This window comes from Bombus terrestris, chromosome 6, assembly GCF_910591885.1.
Source record: "Bombus terrestris chromosome 6, iyBomTerr1.2, whole genome shotgun sequence".
In the NCBI taxonomy this organism is placed as follows: domain Eukaryota; kingdom Metazoa; phylum Arthropoda; class Insecta; order Hymenoptera; family Apidae; genus Bombus; species Bombus terrestris.
The window spans coordinates 9,720,172-9,741,002 of record NC_063274.1 but is presented as its reverse complement, the minus strand read 5'-3'; the positions used below and the strand labels follow the sequence as shown (position 1 = coordinate 9,741,002).

Here is a 20,831-nt window from a genome sequence, read left to right as displayed (position 1 = left end):
TCGAAACGGATATATATCAGAGTATACGTCTAAGAAGATAATAAGAGGTAAGACATATTGCTTTTTACTGGGACAGTCGCAGAGTGTACAGTGTTTCAATTTCAGACGGCTGTTCTAAAAATAAATGAAAGAAAAGAGGAATATTGCAGTTAGTTATTCTAGAAATAAATTGGAGGAAGAGAATCGAACTTTTGTTCAAGGTAAATGTCATTTTTAAGGATTCGACAAAACGTGGAGATGATCGATTTAGCTTCTGAGAGATTCGTGTTATATCCTCGATAAATTTTCAAACTCGATTTTCTGAAGAATTAAGTCTCAAACGAAAGAATTTTCCAAAGGTCAAATTACCAACTATAATGATTTTGAAAAGAAATTTCAGTGAATCGTAAACGAGAGAGATCCTGAGATTTGATTAGATCATCGTCGTTCGCGTGTTCCTCTTAACAATTCTGTCAAGGATCAACAGAATAAAAATGAAAAACTCGGTGAACAATCTCGCGTTCGTTCGTCCTAATCGGTACGGAGATCTTTCGTAGAAAAAGCGTGGAGTGGCGACTAGAAAATTACGAACAAACGATAATGACCACGTTATGGTAACGGGCCAGATAATGAGAACTGCTCGCGTAAATCTTCAGTTGCGTGGTCATTTATCCGAGGGGAGTGTACGCGGGATTTAAAACCTACTCTACGAGGCCATGTCCTCGGTAATTTTCTTTCACTGGTACAAGAAAGTACGAGAAAGAGATTCGTTCCCGCATCAAAACTACGGGTCGACAGGAGAAAGCACGTAAAACGGAAAAAGCAAAAAAAGAAGGCCATTTTTCCAGTCGGTTTAATTATCAACGATATTCTTTTTTCTCCGCTCCTTCTTTCTTCGTTATTACACCTACTGTAGAGCGAACGATAATCGGGCGACAAAGAGACAAGGTGGAGGCAATGCAATAAACGAAATTCCTTTTAATTCCGTAGCTAAAACCTTTTCTCCTTAATGTCTAGTTTCCAGGATCGGGATGGTTTGCAAGGATGATTAGCAGTCTTTGTATATCTTATCTTCTTTTTTTTATTCTATCCTGTATTCGCTTTTCTAGCGATCGTGAATGCAAATGAATAAAAACGAGAAAAAGGGATGAAGAACGCCGGGGATAACAAGTAGGTATTTGCTGTCACGTTGTCTGCGCTACATAGTACGTAACAGTATATCCCTATTACTCTCGATCTCGTTAATATCGTATTGGAAATCGTTAATTCCTTCTGTTATGCGACGACAATGTCCTTTGTCGCGAAATGTAATTCCTTATTGGATTTGTGAATCCTTAATCTCAGCAAGAAACCATTTTTACTGCGTTTTACTATTCTTCGATTGTGACTTTTATCTTTGTTGCAATTGTTGACAAACACTCATTATTTTGTATAAGAAAATACTTGGTTTTTATATTGGAAGTATTATACGTGGAATGTTCGTTGATACGACGTTTACATTAAATTTCTATCAACAGAATATTCGTAAAAGCTATGATCGTAATTGATGAAAATGTACGTAATGTAGTAAATGCATGTAATGTATGCATATAATGAACGTAAATTATGAAAAATTCAATGTAAATCATGAATTTCAATCAATGGTAATTCATGGAAATGTTTATAACATAAGCACCTAATGAAAATCCGATTAATAACGCACGTGTTAAAATCTATGGTCAATTAAGATCTCTTATCTATTATTTATTACAATCTATTACAATCTATTTCATAAACAATTCGAATCTCTTATTCACGATCATGTAGTCACAGTAAACCAACGCAACGATCGTAGTACATCGACACTAGATAAAAGAATTCAAAGCAAAAGTTGATCCGGATAGCTGATCGAAAGCAACCGGTTTGGAGAGCATGCATTTCATGTTCCTACGGATATAGAAACGTATCCAGCAAACGCGAGTTTGCTTCTTTGTCGATGGAACCACCCTGTTCTCCGAGAAGTTTTCTGAATATTTCAGACCACGTGACGCGACAGGAAATTGCGTAAACTTTTCAAATAAGCCAGATGATTGTGTAAATACTGTAAACCATTCAAGGAATGCATTACTTGCTACCGCTCACTTCGTCTCAACGTTAATCAGAAGCTCGTTAAAGACACTTCTGAGGTGTATCTGACGTGTTTGAGATTAATTTCAGAAACTCTAGTTGCTGATTAGAACCTCTGTGTTATTGAGTTTTCTTCTTCGAATCCTTCATCCCTGACAACAAAGTTGTTCCGCTGTTGTAATGAACTTGAAAGATAACTTTAGAAAGAAGAATATTCTTCTTTGGTATATGCGTTTTTGTACTTTAAATTCAAATTATATATACACACATATATAGAGAACATACGTATTCATACATATTTCATGTACAATTGTAATTTAATACTGGCCTTAATAAAGCTCATTTAAATTATTACAACACTGTACTATTTTTAATTCTTTACAGTACTTCCCTCTGTAAATATTAGAAATAGTATTATGTACATTCATGAGCAATGTACGTATCGTAATTAAAGAAAAAATATTACCGAAATTAATATTCATACGTTACTTCATACAGGAAAAAACATTTGTATTCTAATGTTAGTTATATCTTTCAAATATCGTTTTGCTGTATAAAAGCTTCATAAAAGCTTGTAACAACAGAAACTCTAACGACTTCTCATTTCCACATTCTTGCTATTGCAAAATCATGCGTAGTTTATTCTCTTAACAATCGCCGCTATGTATTTTCCTATAACCCGATTATTTTCCCGTTAACTACGATAGTTGACGTAAAAAAGATATCGCGTCTTAAAGGCGGGCGTTATTTTTCATGCTGAACAGTCAGAAGCAAAACTTAGTTTTTAAAGCTCCAAGATACTAGCAAAGGTAGAGGGACTGTGCGTTTTTTTTCGTTTGCACGATCCTTTGATCTTTCAACATCGCTGTAAGAGTTCCGGTGTATCAGCCGTAGACGCGCAAATGAGAAACTTCTGATTCCGTGAAATATTCAGAAACGTGTATCAGAATCCATCTCCTTCCTCTATCAAATATTATTTGTCGAAAAGAAATTATTTTTCAAATTACTTTGCGTCAGACTACTTCTGTGACGAAGGTAAATCGAACGGAGCTCCTTTATCGAGATATTTTTCAGGGAATTATATCACCGCGTAGAATTACGCATTCCTCACTAAACGTTTCCCCACTAAATTCATTAACGAAACGATTGGATATTTTATGTTATGTATGTAAAGGTAATAATTTTCAATTTTTTGGTTTGGATTGGAAATTAACAATTCGTCGATGTCTTAGATAATTTAACCCGGATTCATTTAAAAAGGCACACAAACAATTATATCTTTCTTTTAACCAACGAGATTTTGGATTAATTAACATTAACATTCGTGTTAGTACGTTTCACAAGCGGCGATGAATAAAAATTCGCTAAATTTTAAATGCTTCATTTCGTAGACGTAAAGCGTTGCAGCAGTAGGAATATGAGACAAGAAACCTGAAATTGAGCTGTCATTAAATGTCCGCATGCATACTCGAGATGCTCGACTTTTGTATTTCGAAAAATCCGAAAAGGAAGAAAAAAAGAATTCACAGCGGGAGAGCTTAAAAATATCGTTGTAGTGTCCTATCATCGCTAGTTCCACGAATTCTGCTGCAAGTTGTACAAACAATTGTTAACAAAGAGTTCTTTCTCTCTCTCTCTCTCTCTCTCGCTCGCTTCTCTTATTTTTATCGGGGAAAGAAAAAATGCACTGCTATGTTTAGAAAATCAACTTCGTCGGTTGGCTCCGCAAAAGACGAGGCAGAAGTAGACGCTGCAAGTAAAATGCAAAATGGTATACTGAAATACAAATACTAGGACAGCCATCGAATAGGAAGGAAACTTTGGAATTTATCGACTTAATCGTTTCAGAGTAAGAAAACCGCCGGGGTGAAACGGCTTGGCCACGAACTTTCTCGAACAAATTGGAACCGGTTGTTTTCCAACCCTGTTTTCGTGGGCCAACACAGTGGTAGATATAAATGTAAATACGAGGCTAAGAAACGCTTACCCTTAATTTAGACAGAAGCGAGAAATCCGTGACCGCCTTGAGCGTCACTTTGCCGAGGAAATATTCTGAAATAGAAACCAAAGGAAAAACGTTAATGGTATCGATGATTGTTAATGAATAAATTATAATAATTTAGGATGCTTTATGTCAATTTGATGTTATATCTTTATATCACACATTCTACAAAATTACACGTTCTACAATTATTACTTAAAATAACTCATAAAATATTGTATTTACAAGATTGATAGCGAAGAAGTTCGCTATACATTTTCATTAATTTTATAAAAATAGGGAAGGTAATACATACAACTTTATTAAAACTTCTGAGAGAGTTATATATCTATTCTTTATAAATTTCCTCTTCCTAACAATCGTACAGTTACACAATGACACGGTAGAAAAGTATACGTCACGATTTCCAATAAATAAAATGTCAAATATATTATCGTTTCCGTTTGTCATTCTAATATGAAAGAGAAAGGAATAATCCCTATATGTCACCTAATCCACAAACCTACTACTAATTTAGTATAATGCTAACTTACAAGTGAATCCGCAACAAGTATCGACTCCGCAAAGAAGATCAACAGACACAAGTCTACTTATCCCCGGAGACAAGAATTTTTAAACTAGAACCGCGTAAATAATTCATTGGGTTCGAAGAGGATTTCCGGGTGTTCGCGAATTCTATTTTACTGAGCAAACGTCCACGCGAAAGTACCGACCGGACAAAGGGGAGCTTTTTCCCCTGTCCGGTTATGAGAGACAGGAACGAAAAGGGACCGAGAAACGGCTGCGATACGTGGCATTCTATGTTGCACGGTTCGGCAAACAGCGAAACAAAAAACTTTCTATTAATGGGAACAAAGGGACCTGGTCGAAATCTATTCGCGAGTTATACGTCGAGTAAGCCGCTTTTCGCGGCGGCTGCTTTCAATTTGGTGCCGAATATTCGCGGGAAAACTGCTACAATGCTCGATTTTCCCTTGGAAAACGTAACGAAACGTATATTGAAACCACGTACATTCGCTATGTTGGGAGCAAGTCGAGTTTGAATCACGATTTGTGATCGAACGTCGATAAGATAACCCTTCTATTCTGTGCGATTCGTAACGCGAAATCGGTGACAACATCAAGCTATGCTCGCGAACAGAGGTGGGATCGGGGTAGAATCGTTTGTCTTGAGAACTGGAACGGAACTACGGCACCACGAAACTTCAGGTGAGCGGAACTCTGAGCTGCCTCGACGTGCCATGAAGAAGAAGATAAGAAAATCGAGTCCCGGTCGAGAGCTACCTTTTCTTCTCTCCAACTTCGTGACCAAGATTTATTTGCCTGGCTAGGTTGGCGAGTGCTACTTTTTACCATAGATTAATTCTGTGGGATAAATCTTGCGCTATAGATTTGCACAGTGTTTGTGTTATGTACACTCGCGTGAAAAATGAGCGAGTACTTAGTGTACCTTGAACGAAGTAATTGTTGATTTTCTAAGTTTTTCTTGTGGAAGAATATCACGATTAGGGATGAACAAATTTTAGAAGAAATTACATTGCCTCAAAAGTATAATTAACATTTTTAGTATAAAAGATAATTTTTTTAGCGTGACTTATTTTTATTATCAGCAGCAATGATGGAAGAGAAGTCTTAAGTCTTTGAAAAATTTTCTAAACTTGTACAATAGATTGCAAAAATATTAAAATTTAATTTAGCTTAAGTTTGGTTATAAGATGAGCAGTATTAATGCGCTGTGAGTTTAAAAGTGCAAAAATTTAAAAACAAGTTAAAACAGCTACAAAAACTAAACAAACTACCGAGAGCACGATAAAACACAGAAGATTAGAACTAAACAGTGTATGAAGATTATAACTAAAACAATTGAGACCTTCTACCTTTTACCTTAATACTAATAACTAAAGTGAACTTTAAGTAATGTAATTTATGGCAGAACACTCTCATTTATGTACTCTAGCAACTTGTTCGTTTTTGGACACGATAATCTCCGTTCTACATAAAATGCGCTCTCTTATTTGACATTTTATCACATAACAATATCGTACAAAATTTCATTAAATATTATTAATAAAGCCGGCAAATTTAAATACCGTATAAATTGCAGAATTTGTACAGGACGAAAAGCTAATAAAATATTGTCGCGTAAACTCTCTTTACGAGATCGTACTCCCATTAACTTTAAAAACAATACAACAGAAACTACCAAGTTTATTATCATAGCCATAATCATATCACGGTAACGCAAAAACATTGATAATACTACATTTCCAGAATATTCAATCACTATTTTGCGGACGTTTGCAATTTATTTATTAAATTCCTATATTTATTAATTTTTATTTTCAATAATATCGAACGCAATCTCGTACTGCAAAGGAATATAAAATATATACATATTTATTTGATAAAATCACTAGTAAACACTAAAAATTTGATCAACCCTGCTGTTTATTTACAGTAAATATCACTAAATATAAAATATGAAAAATATAGAATTGTAAATGTGACTTATACAAATTTGGATTAGTTATATTCGAATTCAAATTTTAAAATTTATTAGTACGATGAGCTTACGGAAATTATCATTAAAATTCCGAACATTAAATACCAGCACTTTATCTTTGCCAGTGAAGATCTGCCAGAGTTTCTATAGCAGACGGGTATGCAATAAGAGACTCGAAGATATTGCCCAAAGTCATAACAAAGTGCTTTCCACTTTCATAGCCATATTAATTGAATACGCTATCACGAATAACATCTGAGAGTTATCGATCGAATCTGATTGGACGTGAGCTCGCAAGGACTCGAGGTCTTTCGAGGATATCTATTCTCATCCCTTCCTCCGTCTTGTAATGGACTGTCTTCAAGGAATAGCAAGCACTCATTTATAGGGCAAAATCGAAAAGCCTGAGGAAACAGGATTTTACGAAGGTAATCTAGCCTTCCAACATCCAGGAACATCTTTCCAATCGAGGTATTTAATTATTCTAAAGACGTACAGTGCCACATGGTTTATGTTTCCTTATCGGACATCTTGAATTATCTTCTCTCTGCAACACTTGCGCTCTCTTAAATTAGAGCAGAGTCTATTTTCTTTTTTTAATGTAACAAAAAGAAGCACGGGTTTTACTTGTAGGTCGTTATCAAGACAAGGAAGTTCAGTTTTAGAGATATTTCACACGAGTGTAATTATAAAAAATATTTTATCTTTTTCAATATTTGTGATGTAGATTGATAAAGAAGCAACAAATGTGATATATTATACCTAGTTGTTCAGCTAACTCGATTTAAATCGCCTGGTACGTTCGTGGTTTTGGAATAACTCTTTCAAAAAATTCATAGAGGATGAAGAGAAATTGAACAACGGTAGGGACCTTCCATAAGCCACAAAACATCATAAACTTTGACGACCATTATTTTGCCGACGTGCAGGGGAAAGTACCCGTGAAAGTATAACGTCTGTCAAGCAGATGTCTCGAGTCATAAACATTCTGCACAGATGCGCCCGCCTTATTTCGCCTAAGCAATCACCGGTGACGGGATTTCCAGTAATCTCCTTTTTCCCACATGTTCTCACTCAACCGTTGACTTTGAACGATGTTTTTATCTTAGGCCTAACAACCCTTTGTCCAGACCAGCCTCTATCGAATAAATCTTTCCTTAATTTCCTTTCCCTCGTTTCCTTCGTACTATCTCCGATTATTCGCTTTAAACGCTAGAGAAGGTCTATCTCTATGAGTGTAACTAATTTTCTCAATTATTCGGGAGAATAAGATTTTAGAAAGAAAAGAAAATATTTTATCTTCAATCTCTTTCCTTGGATTTTTCATGTTATTATTCTGTTCATTGTCTTCGTAATTTAATGCTAAATGATATGACGAATATTGACAAAGAGAACAAAACCGGTTATAGGATCCGATATCGAGTTGCGCTTACGTGGAATTCTTAATCAGCAGATTATGGTTTAAAATGGAAAGTAGGTTGTAATCTGTGCATTATCCACGTTAATGCAGACCTAATTTATTATAGATACGGCATGTGTAATGCAGCGCATAAGTTCTACCGGTCTTACGTCCTGCAAACAAACAACTTCCCCGAACCTATTAATTATTTAACTTTAATCAACATTTATGGAAGTTTGATTAATTATTTAACAAGCACCCTTAAGCCGGATATTACTTGATCACTGAATTTATGGTCATTTATTTCTATAAAGATGCGATCGTATTAATCTAATTTTTAGTTACTATTTAATGTATGAAGTATAACTTCTTTTCTGTAATGAATACAATAATTTCGCCTAATAATAATATAAATTCTTCCTTTATCCACGCGTTAACGAAAAAGTTCAAAGAATTCCTTTGTCCATACATGTATCATCCTTTACTTCTTTGCAATACGTAATATATGATATCATTTCATAATAAAAAAAATATTTTATATAATGTTATTACGATATGTCACAGTTGAGAAATGATAGAGGTATGAATTAGAACAGAGACTTCAATTCATGTTTTCGCGGTCAAATAAATAATTAACGCGGGCACTTCTCGCTTTGTTACCAAGCGGAGAAATCAGGCATGGATACGCTTTCTCTTTGTAGCGTTCGCCAGTTTCATAGGAGCATGATAATTAATTACCGTGGCTTACTAACGAAGAGCTCGTAATGGGTGTCATCGAAGAAGACACAGCATAGCCTGTACCGAGTTCTCTTACTAGTTTCGCTGGTGGACATTATGGAACCAATTATTGCTGAGGCGCGAAAATATAACTTTACACCCAACTGCGTACAGTTAATTCCATCTATTTCACGGAAATCCAGTTTCAATAATTTTATGGACGGTTAGACAGAGGTAAATGTTTATTTCAAGTGAATTCGTACACCATTCTTGCTAAGCACATCTTATTACACATTAATTAATGCCATCGTGGCACAGAGTAAATGGTTGTAAAAATAAAAACAAATTGAAAGGACTTGGAAACATGTAATAATTGATAAACAAATTAAAAGAGCTATGTAGTTCGTTTTATGACTGAAACTAACGAGTAAAACACGGTAAAACGTTTATATTTCTCTTGGGTAATACATCAAACTCCCATTTCTTAGAGCATATTTTTCTCAAACAGCAATTCTTCCATATTTATGCTCATTTTCTCCGATATAGCCTACAGCCAGCAGTAAAATTTGAAACAAAGATGCCAGTTCTACGGTCTTGTCAGCCGTCTGTGCCTTTGTTTAAAAATTCGAAAGAGAGACCAAAAAGAAAAAAAAATTGAAAATTAAGTTAACTCGAACAACAAGAAGCTCTTTCAAGCCATGGATCTATACAGGGAAAGAAAGAGAAAAAGAGAGAGAGAGAGAGAGAGGTAGAAAGAGCACACCTCGAAACAAAACCTTATCGTGGCGGTTGGCGCATTTACAAACACACGAGCAGCCCAGTATACGAAATCAAAGCCTTATTCAAAAGTCCTCTATTTTCGACATATTCCATCAGTAGAAATTCTGAGAATCTCGGTTTGCAACGTCTATTACGAGGCAAGAACCGCAGCAGCCTTTTCTTTCAGGCTGTTTCTTCGCCGCGTGAAAAGAGCCACCAACGAGCAACCAAGCAACCAAGCAACCAAGCAGCCAGCAGCAGCCAGTAGCAGCGACGGCAGTAACCAACCAACGAATTCCTCTTTCTTCTCTCGATTTCAAATGCGGAACATCTACGCGCCGACAATGTGGCTTTTCTTGCCGCGGTAACGGTCGTAATACGAATTAAATTATTTCTCCCGGTACGAAAAGGGAAGAAAGAGGTCAGGAGGAGCACGCTGTGGCCTCCGAACCGGGTGAACAAAGCGAGACGAAACCGCGGAACGAACGAAACGTAGCAGAAGAAGAAGGAGGTTGGCGGCCGGCGACGGTTCTCAGCCACGGCGCCGGAAGACCGAAAGGAAGGGATGAAAGAAAGATAAAGCGACGTTAAATCGGATACTTTATACGTGTAATAAGCTGCAGAAATGCATACTTATGCGCTGCAGGAGTTTCGCAAGACCCATAACCATCAGGAAGCAAGAAGAATAAATGCTTCTTCCTCGCTGTTTAGTTATTCGTCCGTTGAAAATGTTGAGATGTTATATTCGAGTATATTCGAGTTACATCCGAATTGGCCATGATCGTGTGCTGGTAACTAGGAAATTTTGTGGAGTATAGTCAGGCATGCAAGAAATAAACGTCAAAATAGGGAGAACAGTATATGTGTATAAGCGGAGAAGAATCTTCTTGAGAATAAGCAACATTGTCGTAATGATTTATGTTGAGGATGTTTGAAAGGTGCAAATGGAGGAGTCGAATATTTCTTCTAGTTTGTCCGTCACGTATTAAGCATAAATAGAAGATGTATAATGTTTAGAAAATATGTAATGTTAGTACACCATTAAATACATCGAATTACGGGAAATTTTTTTATTAAAGTACACGATTGCTCCATTAAGTACGAGTTTAGCGAAGTTTGGTTTAAGCAGAAGTAAGGAAATTTTTAATTTCCATTGTTCCGGAGAATGCGTCTATACCGCTATAGCGGAATTAAAAATGGTAAGATGATGTCTCGAAATCATAAAAATCTTTCGGAAGTAAATAGAAAAAATGAGAAATCGTGCAATATGTGACACGATATTTTTAGGCGGGGAAAAAATTGGGACGTGGTGTAATATGGAAGCTAAAACAGCATCATGCTGTTGCAAAAAAAAGTACAAAAATTAACGGCGTAAAAACATTAAAAACATTGTATAGTATAGTATTGTATAGTATTCAAGCATTGTATAGTATAACGATGTAACTCGGAAGCATAGAAGCACGAAAGATCCGTGTCTCTGAGGAACCAGTCATTAGTAAGCGTCTCACGTTGTACGATAGTGTCCCTTTCGACGAATCAAAGCGAGCAGAAATTGCAAGCTTCTGTGTAAAAGCAACTCCTTTGGTAAGTCATGCCTTTGCTAAACTCAAATGATCAGTCATGTTCAGTGACGTTTGTTATTTGACAGTCCATCGTCCATTCAGATTATTTCAACCTTCTTTTTCAGGCAACGACGACTTATTTCAATCTCGAACTTTACACAAAATAATTAAACTTATTGTATACTATAGAGACATTATTAGTCCTTGATGTACCTAATAACGAAGGAATGAGAAAATATCGTGTACTTTAAGTCGAATTTACATTGTTTCGCTTGTCGCGTACAAAACGAAGATGAAAGCAACGTCCATCTGTCGGTTCCTCGAAATAGTGTAAATTCGGCATCAGGTTCAACGAGGAAGAATATCAAAAACAAAAGAAAATTCGAATAATAATATAGTAGGTTTATTTCAGTCAGTATAAAGGTATTATACGCAAACTAATAAAATAAACGTCAAAATAACTTCCAGAAATAAAATAATATACATATTCTACTGCGTTTATACGATACGATATGATAGTCGGTGGAATTTTTAACAAGTAACATTTTTCCTCCGTGTTCGCTTCTGTAGAACAAATTTTCCCTCACTTTTGAACAGAATCCGACAATCGCACGAAACTGGTCGTATATCTCCCGTGTCTCTTCGCAACACGGGCATGTTACAGATGTTCGTGTCGTCGGCTACCAGACCGGATCTGCCATCGCGCTTTTCGATGTCGTCCATCTCGCGCGGTTATTCGACCAACCTTGGCAACGATTTACCGATAGTCGAATTATACGCATTATCGGGTCGCACGACGGATCGCGGGATGGATTAACGAGCATGATATAAATAACCGACACGCTATCGATCCTTATATCGCGAAGCAACGCTGGTTTTTCCATTGTGTGCACGACGCGTGCTATGTCAGTCTTCCTGTTTCACCGTCGGCAAATATTTGTCGGAGTCGAAACACAACGCGGTCTAATGGTGCGAGCTGTCTTCTATTGCTAGACACCAAACAATACGCCGGCTATAACAGTTTTGCCTGAGTCGCCGTTGTTCTTTCTGTATTTCTGTGTTCCATTCTTCCTTTTTTGGATTATTAAATTAGCGCGTCGATCGCAAGCATGTTCAATGATATCGATACGTATTTCTACGTTTCGATAATTTAAAGAACGTGAGTTACTATTCGATATCGTTTTTGGCTCTCGCAGAGCTTTCGCAAATATTTAACGAATGGCACAGATGTTTCTTTGTGTATTCTATCTTCTACGTCTCGAAGGATTTATTTTTTTTAATTAAATATGATTCTTTTCTTCTATCAAATAGCGATTAATATACATCGAGATACCAAATCTCACGAGCAAAAAAATTTACTTTATGCCAAAAACATTATTAGAAGAATCCTCAACTAAAACTGAAGTCGATTAAAAAATACAGAATTTATTATATCTTCATCCGAACCGTTTCATCCAATTCGAAGATTATCCAAAAAGAAAGGATCGTACCACCAGTTATCCGGTGAATGGAGGGATTTGTTACGCGAGTTTACCGCGTGAGAATCGACGAAGTGGCACGAGTGCATTGGTTCTTGCGTCAGTAAGTCGGTGTTAGGGGGATGCATTATCGATAGCATGCGCAACAAGATTTCCAGGAGGTTTCTCCCTGCCAGCGAAACCGAAATGCGATTCGGGACGGGCGCGGAAGAAGCGGTAAGTTTCCATCTCGTTTGGCCGACGCGATGCTTTTTATTCAACCGGATAGAACGCGTCGACGGTTCTTGACTTCGTTCTTCTTCGATCTTCTCGCGGTCCTTCCGTTCAAATTTTCCCGCTCTACCTCCTTATCTGACTAGTGGATGGCCGCGTCCGTTTTCTCTGTCGCGTTCAAGCCACCTTTAACACGCCTCGGTTGTTCCGTTGAATTGATTTCAGCCTCGCGCACAGAAAGTCAGTGTTTATTCAGGAGCATTCGGGAAGTTCCGAGATGGGTTGGATTGAAACCGAACTATTTTCAATTGGCCCGACTCCCGACCCGATCCTTGTACATTGCAAATCGAATTCGATCACCGCGATACCCCCGATTTCACGTAATCTGCCTTCGTCCTACTCTACTTTTTTCCTCTTTCTTACGCCTCTCGATGAGATTTCACCTTTAATTTATTTCGAATCATCGTCAAAGGGATCAACGAATATCGATGGACCGTTAGAGCTTGTTTTTAATGCGATTTGCTTTTCCAGGAAATTAATTTAAATGGTTCGAAATTTATCAGGATTTACGGTAATTCGGATTATTGAAGATTATTATTGAATCTGCACGATTCATGTTTTATCTTAATGAATCCACCTTTTGGGATAAGCGTGATAGTTACTTTCAAAGATGGAATTTAGTATCGAAATAGAAGATATTAGTTGTATATGAGAAGGATATTTTTGTAAACCGAGATATTATATCAGAAGGCTAATATTTATAAGAGTATTTCTGCTTTTCATATTGGATTGCTTTTGAAAAAGTAATCTTCCTGCATCACTATTTTATACTTTGAATTTCTATACATTTCTGTTTATTAATTTCTGTACTTTTAAGCGTTTATGTTAGATTATTGTACTGAAATTAAAATGAAAATTAATATAGTAAAAGTTACGATGAATCCGAGAATAGAATATTACAAATATCGATCTCTACTTATCAGATATTTTTTCAATTTAAAAGTACAACAAAAAATGTGATTAAACCTGGTAGAGCCAGTATAGTAAGCCAGTGAAGTAACTTTTATTCCAGCCACTTTTACGCGGTTGAAATCAGATTTTAAGGTTCAGCCAATTACGAGGCTTCCTTTTTTTTAATTGATTTAAACGAACGTCAATTAGGAGTATCGGAAAATTGGCTCCAGTCGTTACCTCCTGTTCGGTTCTTTGTAATCCACTTATCTTACACTTCTCTATATTACAGGACGTCGTACTTTTTCACGCTAACGTAATAACATTGCAATAAATCTAATGGACCGTAGGAATTCTGCTTTCCGGTACTAGTACGTCAATTATTCGGAATTATTCTCAACGTGAACCGATGAAAGGAATATTTTTGTTTAACTTACGAGTCCAGCAGATTCACAATTCAAACATTCAAATGGAACATAAGTCACCTTCCGTAACAGCCATGTATAGTGTACGTTATATTTGATTTATACTATCCAAACGTTTTGTTATATATATACACGAAAACACACGGCACGTACGTCAAATATTCAAACACAAGTCAGACGCAATACTGCCGCAATTTAAACACAATATAGCAACTATATTATTCAGATATTCCACACCACGTGCAAAGCCGGACTTGTACCAACACGCTGTATACTCTGAATTCTCTGACACGGATTTCTATGGGTCATATAATAAGATGGTGTAAGATGAAGTTTTCGAAACAAGCAAGTACTATTGTACGTCGAAATTTTCTATAAAATGTTATGTTCAAATATCTGTAAGAATACACTTATACATCTGCATGTTTATTTTGAAATAAAATTAACTTTTTAGAAATACTTACATATTCTTATATGCACTTTTAAATGTCGAATAGATTATCTTTTCACGTTCAATTTATCGTCAAATAAACACATGACTTTAACGATCACGTTAAAAGAAACTGTAATACAACACATCAACACACATCAACCGATCGTAAATATTTTTTGTTTTCAAGATTCGCACACTCTTGGACGTATTTTCGTTCTTACTTTGAAAACATCTACGTATGTATCTATGTTCCTACTTCTAACGTTAGAATGGAACTGTTTACTTCTCGAAGACAGTCACCATGACAGGAATTCTCTTCCTCGGTGCTTGAACGAAGAGGTAGAAGTACACTTAATTGATTGGTTATTGTTCCTGCCGATACCTGGGTCGCAAAGGTCTACAACCATAAATAAGATCCACACAGACATGAGGTAGGGTAGTTCTTGAAATTTTACCGTTGCCTGCTCTTTACACTTTAGTCTTTTCACTTTTATTCGACAACGTTTGGGTGTTTTTAAGAGTAAATATATATATTGCTTTTGTCGCAATAATCAATTCTGTAACTGGTATCTATGCGTGATTATTCTGTCATATAAGCAGTATTGACTGCAGGATCCCATAAAAATATTCAAATAATTAAAAAAATAAAGGAAGGTAATATTATGTGTTACTTTTATTACGTACTTTATTTAAAAATTAATTAAGTGAAACTTTGAATGTGTACGGTGTCTTTAAGAGTACTTTTGAAAGAACCACAAAAATAAATACCATAAAATTAAAAATTACACAAATGTAAATATTACATAAAACTAAAAATCATTGAAAGTTAGTAGACTGTAGCTTACCAGTTATAATTAGCGTTTCTGTCTGTGAGCTATAGATTTACCGCAGATCGTATGTAGTACTCTCCGTTTATTTTCGCCGTTGTAACGCGTGTATTTACGTGGTGTCGCCTATAAGAACGTTTAAGGCGGTATTCTAGTCTACAAATTTGAAAAAATCGAAGAATTTTTTTTCATATTTCCAAAGTTTAGACATTCAAGAATATGCCATTAAAAGGATTTTTCAAAATTTCAATTATGTTATGAGTTACAATCATTTTTGTGACGCGGCATCTGCTCCAGTCCGACTGGAACAAATGAACAATAGACGGTAGACGCTGCCCGAGTACCCACGTAGGAATACCCTCATATAATCTTTATTGTATTTTATCCCTTTTTAATGTATTTTTAATTCAATAATTTAATTGGAACAATGTTTGGGTTCTGAAACCCACATTGAACCGTTATTTGTCCTCTATACAAAGGATACATATATATAAGCCTGGTAACCTTTGTATGGAGGTATATATGTTTGCATTCTGTGCAAATGACAGTATATAATAAACAGCAAAATTATTACACGTTCTACCAGAGTTTTGAGTGTTTAACACGGTTTTATGTTTATTACTGATTTTATGATTTTATGTTTATTACTTTACTCAAATTTATGAATAATTACCAATCCGATATGTTCCTCTTTACCGTTTCCAATTTTATTTTATAAATTTACGATTAATTTATAAAGTGATTATTAAAGCCGTCGAAAAAAAAAAAAAAAATGAATAAATTCAATAGAAATAGCTTTCAAAAATAACCAGAATTTCATCTCGTTTTGTATCATTAGTGTGGGAGCAAAGAAACAATGGAGGTAGCAAGGTGCTAAAAGAAACACGTCATTAAATTAAGACCTTTTTAGCAAGCGGCTAAGGAAGCAAAAAGGGTACAGAAAGCATTGATTTCTTTCCTCCTCTGTTCCTATGCCCTAACGTATCTCGTTCTAGCTTTGTGTTTGTTCGAAACACGGTCTCATAGAGTTTTTTAAATGCTTCCTTTGCGAAAATACTTTCTTCGGCGTAGCGTGTGTCTGATTATTGTTTAAGATATGAATTGGCGACACAGGAGGGGGGGGGGGCAAAGTTGTTTTTTTTTTGCAGTTAAAATCTCTCCACGATCGTCGTCTGTGCTGTTTAACCGAGGAAGCAAAGCCGATTTTGTTTCGTTGAATTCGACTTGCGGTCACGTTTTCCATCGTTTATTTATTTTATCCGTTGATCGAAACGGCATGCTCGTGGCAGAGAAAATAACCTATCCGAGGTGCTCGATTTTGAGGAAAAATTCGTTCATTTGTTTCGCTACTTTATTAAAAAATGTATCGTAGTTTCAATTTTAGAGAATTCCAGTTTCAATATACGTGAAGAATCGCGTCTTGACTCAAAGAATTCTTTTTCTAAATTTAAGTTAAAGAGCTTCGAATATTGAGATTTTATATAAGATATAAGGTACGTTTCGTCATTTTAAAATGTTATTGATATTCGATGATACTTTTTATTAAATGTTACTTTTATGTATAGCAAGCTATTTACTCGAATTAATTCCATTTTACAATTAGTCAAATTTCTGTAAAAGCTTTTTCACATTTTGTAAGAACACTACGTGCTTTCACGTGTTTTCATCTGCATCATATTTTTTGCAAGTAAAATGACCATAAATACTTCAGAGATCGAAAATATAGGGAATAACAACGTGGAAAGCATCGTCAATATTTGTCGACATGATCAATAACCTCTCATGGTTGTCTATGAAACTCCTATTCTAATTTCCTTGATAGTCGATATTCAACGTTGAGATATAAAACGATATATCTTCGATCACTTTTATGAAACCGAATGCTATATGCTATTTAAAAATTGATCAATATCCATCCTCTTAATTCCTTGCTTGCGCAACTTTTTGTCCAGCTTTATCAATTTGTCAACTTCCTCCCTTTGTAGACGTTTGAAGAAAGAAAAAGAAAGAAAGATGTAGGCTGCGTCGTTAAAACACCTGTCGTATTAGATTTATTATCGGTACCATACGTACTCTGTGATTTCAGCAGTCGATCTATAAATCATTTGGAAAATTGCTGATAAAATTGAAAAATCTGTTGACATTCAAGCATTTTGTGCCGACGTGACGCTAATGTACCGTAGGAAATTCCTTTACAATGGATACTTCGTGTCGAAACTGGCCATCGACTTTTTATAACTACGTATTCAAGTTCCATTGCGCGCTGTTCGCATTCTGGAAAATACTATAGAAACCGTACAGATCCGATGACCGCATGCTTTTTAGTTTTCTCGGTACTCAGTCATGTCATAGGATGAATGATTTGAAGCAGCATTGGTGACTGGTTATAATTTTTCTTAGTTACCATCCAGTATGTTATACACAACATATAATCACGTTTCTTTGTTTCGCTTCTTACCGTTTCTAGGTTGAGTTCCCCTTATTATTGTTTAAGTGCTTGTCGAGCTTCATTGCGATGTGAACTACAATAGAAACTATTAACTCATAAAATCCAATTATTTTAGGGAAAAATCAGATGTTATATTTTCCTTTATTCTATGAATATTTAAATGGAACATCTAAATAGAAATGAACAGAGAGTCCGTTTCATCGTTTCCGCGTTAGCTTTATCACACTTTATTAACTATATTTATATCTACATCGACGTTGTTTAATTTCATCTTAGAAATAAAAATGGAAAAGAGTAAAACACGCACAAATAATCCTTCCTCGCGAAATTCGCTCTATCGATCTTTTTCCTAGGTAAGCAAGTGGAAAACTTCTCGAAGATATTGCTAATAACAAACAAGTATCACCAGCTTCCGTTTGCTTTCGCTACGGAACTATCGTGCGCCATTGTTGCATATACACGTACAGCCAACAATCTCTGGATAAAGGGATTGTAAATCTTTTCGAATCAATCTCCGAAACAAGCACGACAAACAATCGAGCGAGAACGCAGAGTGAATACAGAGAAACACGAAAGAATAAAGTGGAATCTTTTTTCCTTCTATCCCCTCCCATTTCTATTTCCTTTTCGTTCTTTCTCCTTTTTCCTATTCTTCTAGAACGTATTGTGAACCACCTCCTCGAGAGAGCTGTTTGTATCCCACGTTTGTTGAAACTCTTTCCATTTTTACGAATAACTTTTTACTCAAAAACGCTTAAATGGATTTTGTGTGTAGTTTATGTTGGCGGTGTAAGTCATGCTGGATGGTGCCCCGTTCCAAGGATGCTCTGTGCTTGAAAAAGATGGCCTACTTCACCAGCCTAATGACATAATTCTGCCAGATAACCGTGTCAGTCCGGTACCAATGGAACAATACACATTGTACGAATTCCGTCTCAATTTACAAAAAAAAAAAATCTACCTAGATCCTTTTGCTGAAAATTAACAGGATTTTGTATCTTTACATCGATCTAGGATATACGATTATTTTTTATAATTCTCTATTTTGTAATAATAATGATTATTCCACTGTCTGGATTTTAGTTCTTTTTATTAACTTGCTCGAGTAGAATAGTTCCATTAAACATTCCATGAAAATGAAGTATTTTATTGGATGGAATGGATATTACAAAAAATGGGAAAAATTAGGTGCAGTGAATATTATAAAAAATTGGAGAAATTAGATGCAGTGAATATTACATGAGTATGAGATATTTCATAATCAAAATGACTAACAACTTCCGAGAACTGATATACAAAACTGCTTCATTATTTCGAAATTAAGGGAGGAGAATCAATAACGAATGCTTCGCAAACAATTTTCTGCATTAAAGTATCTTCACTTGTATCTATTTTATAAGATAGTATTTTATAAGATAGTATTTTATAAGATAGTATTTTATAAGATAGTATTTTATAAGACGCAAAATAACTGTAAAATAGATTTATTCAAATAAATTACATAGTTTTATTTAATGAAGAATTGCTGTAACAGAATTATGTTGCAGCATGATAAGGATTATTACATCATGCAAATTTCTTTTTCGCCAATTTCTCTTTTCTCTTATCCAATTACAGGAAAGTTACAGCTTGGCCTAGTTACCATAATCAAAGCATAACATTAAAAACAGAACTTAATAATCCCCTTTATTTCTGATGACAGATAAAACTGTTTCGAGCAGAAATTGAATAATTTTAGTGGATGAGTACAGAGCAATAAAAAAATATTTTCCTTGACCATATTTTCCAAAAAATATTTTATAACGAGTCAGTCTTCTGAGTTTACAATATATAACGTTTATCTTGTACAAAACTCATTCACACGTCTCCCTTATATTTTTTATTTTAGTCGAACAATGAATAATGGTAAAATGGCTTATTTTCGTTTGAAACGTTATTTCTCTCGCCGTTTGTTCTGTATTATTTTCACTAACAGCTCTTGGTAAACATTATTGTCGGTGGCATTTCTCAGTCTTCTTTTTGAGATTCAGTTTCTAATGAAAAATCGCTACGTTAAATCGTATATTCCGACATTTATATAATCTGCTTCGAGTACAACATTTTCGTTTGTTGTAGCAACTTCACGAGTGCATAATAGGAAACTAAATACGAATGTACAATATACAGCCCAATTATCAAGTAGTCGATAATAATTTTACTAAAAGAATCAATTTTTCGTTATAGCAGAAGTACTTATAGAGAAAGCTTAAATAACCTTCAGAGTCAAATTCAAACTAAAGAGTACAGACAATAAAAGACAAAGATAAAAAGATTAATATACACAACGAATAAATAAAATATTTTAATGATCCAGGTAACCTGAAACCACGCATCGTTCTCCATCACATACGTTCTTCAATCATACACCGATCTCTAAGCACTGCCTACTTTGCGGAAGACCACTATCCGTTCCCATATTTCTCGTTCCATTTGACTTCTAATGACGCGTAGCATAAAGAAGCCGACGAGAGAGGTAATAACCCCGACAGCCGTAAAACTGTTCTTTTGTATCGCGTAACGACCAACTCCCGCGCGCTCTTGAATTACGATCGATATCATTTCTTGTCGAGCCGCGCACGTTCCCTTTCCTCGTCAGCGTTAAAACAACCAGCAATGTAATTACGGGCACAATCTTTCCATCTGAGACTCTAGCGAAGCCACGAGAAAGTGTTGGCAGAAACAGGGGCTCGTTTGTTCTCGAGTTTGTGCGTTCGCGCGCGCCCAAAGGTAGTCAAAGCGAATTCATCCGCGTTTTAAACTCGATGCGGAGCGAATTCTGTCGTGCGAGAACGTCACGCACGTTTCAGCAGTCTATTGTATTATATGAGCTTCTCAGAAATCAGGCTAATCTACTTCACTTTTTAGTCATTTCTTAATATCATTACGCAGATACACGTTTAATACTCGATTGTTCAATTCTCAAATAACCGATGTTTCATTTTCATGATTTTTGGAGAAATGCAAATCTTCTATTTTTAATTAAAATCTT

The 20,831-nt window shown here is 35.6% G+C and overlaps 1 protein-coding gene and 1 long non-coding RNA gene across 6 annotated transcripts in view; one reads left to right on the top strand and one right to left on the bottom strand.

Annotated features, from left to right (window-relative positions):
* Window positions 1-20,831, bottom strand: part of LOC100647898 — a 413,467-nt gene that overhangs the window by 29,315 nt on the left and 363,321 nt on the right. Inside the window, exons 1-2 of one of the 5 annotated variants that reach the window (XM_012309455.3) lie at window positions 14,559-14,727; window positions 4,073-4,137 (exon numbers count right to left, since the gene is read on the bottom strand). The exons of 3 other annotated variants lie outside the window; for them this stretch is intronic. The gene's annotated coding sequence lies outside the window, so the exon portion shown is untranslated. Of the gene's footprint in view, window positions 1-4,072; window positions 4,138-14,558; window positions 14,728-20,831 lie in introns of those variants that run through there. One more of the 5 variants, XM_048406735.1, reaches the window with a different exon arrangement.
* LOC125385304 lies at window positions 14,137-19,204 on the top strand. Its single transcript, XR_007224389.1, has 3 exons — window positions 14,137-14,451; window positions 14,715-14,958; window positions 18,579-19,204. It is a non-coding gene; the product is annotated as an uncharacterized LOC125385304 (long non-coding RNA).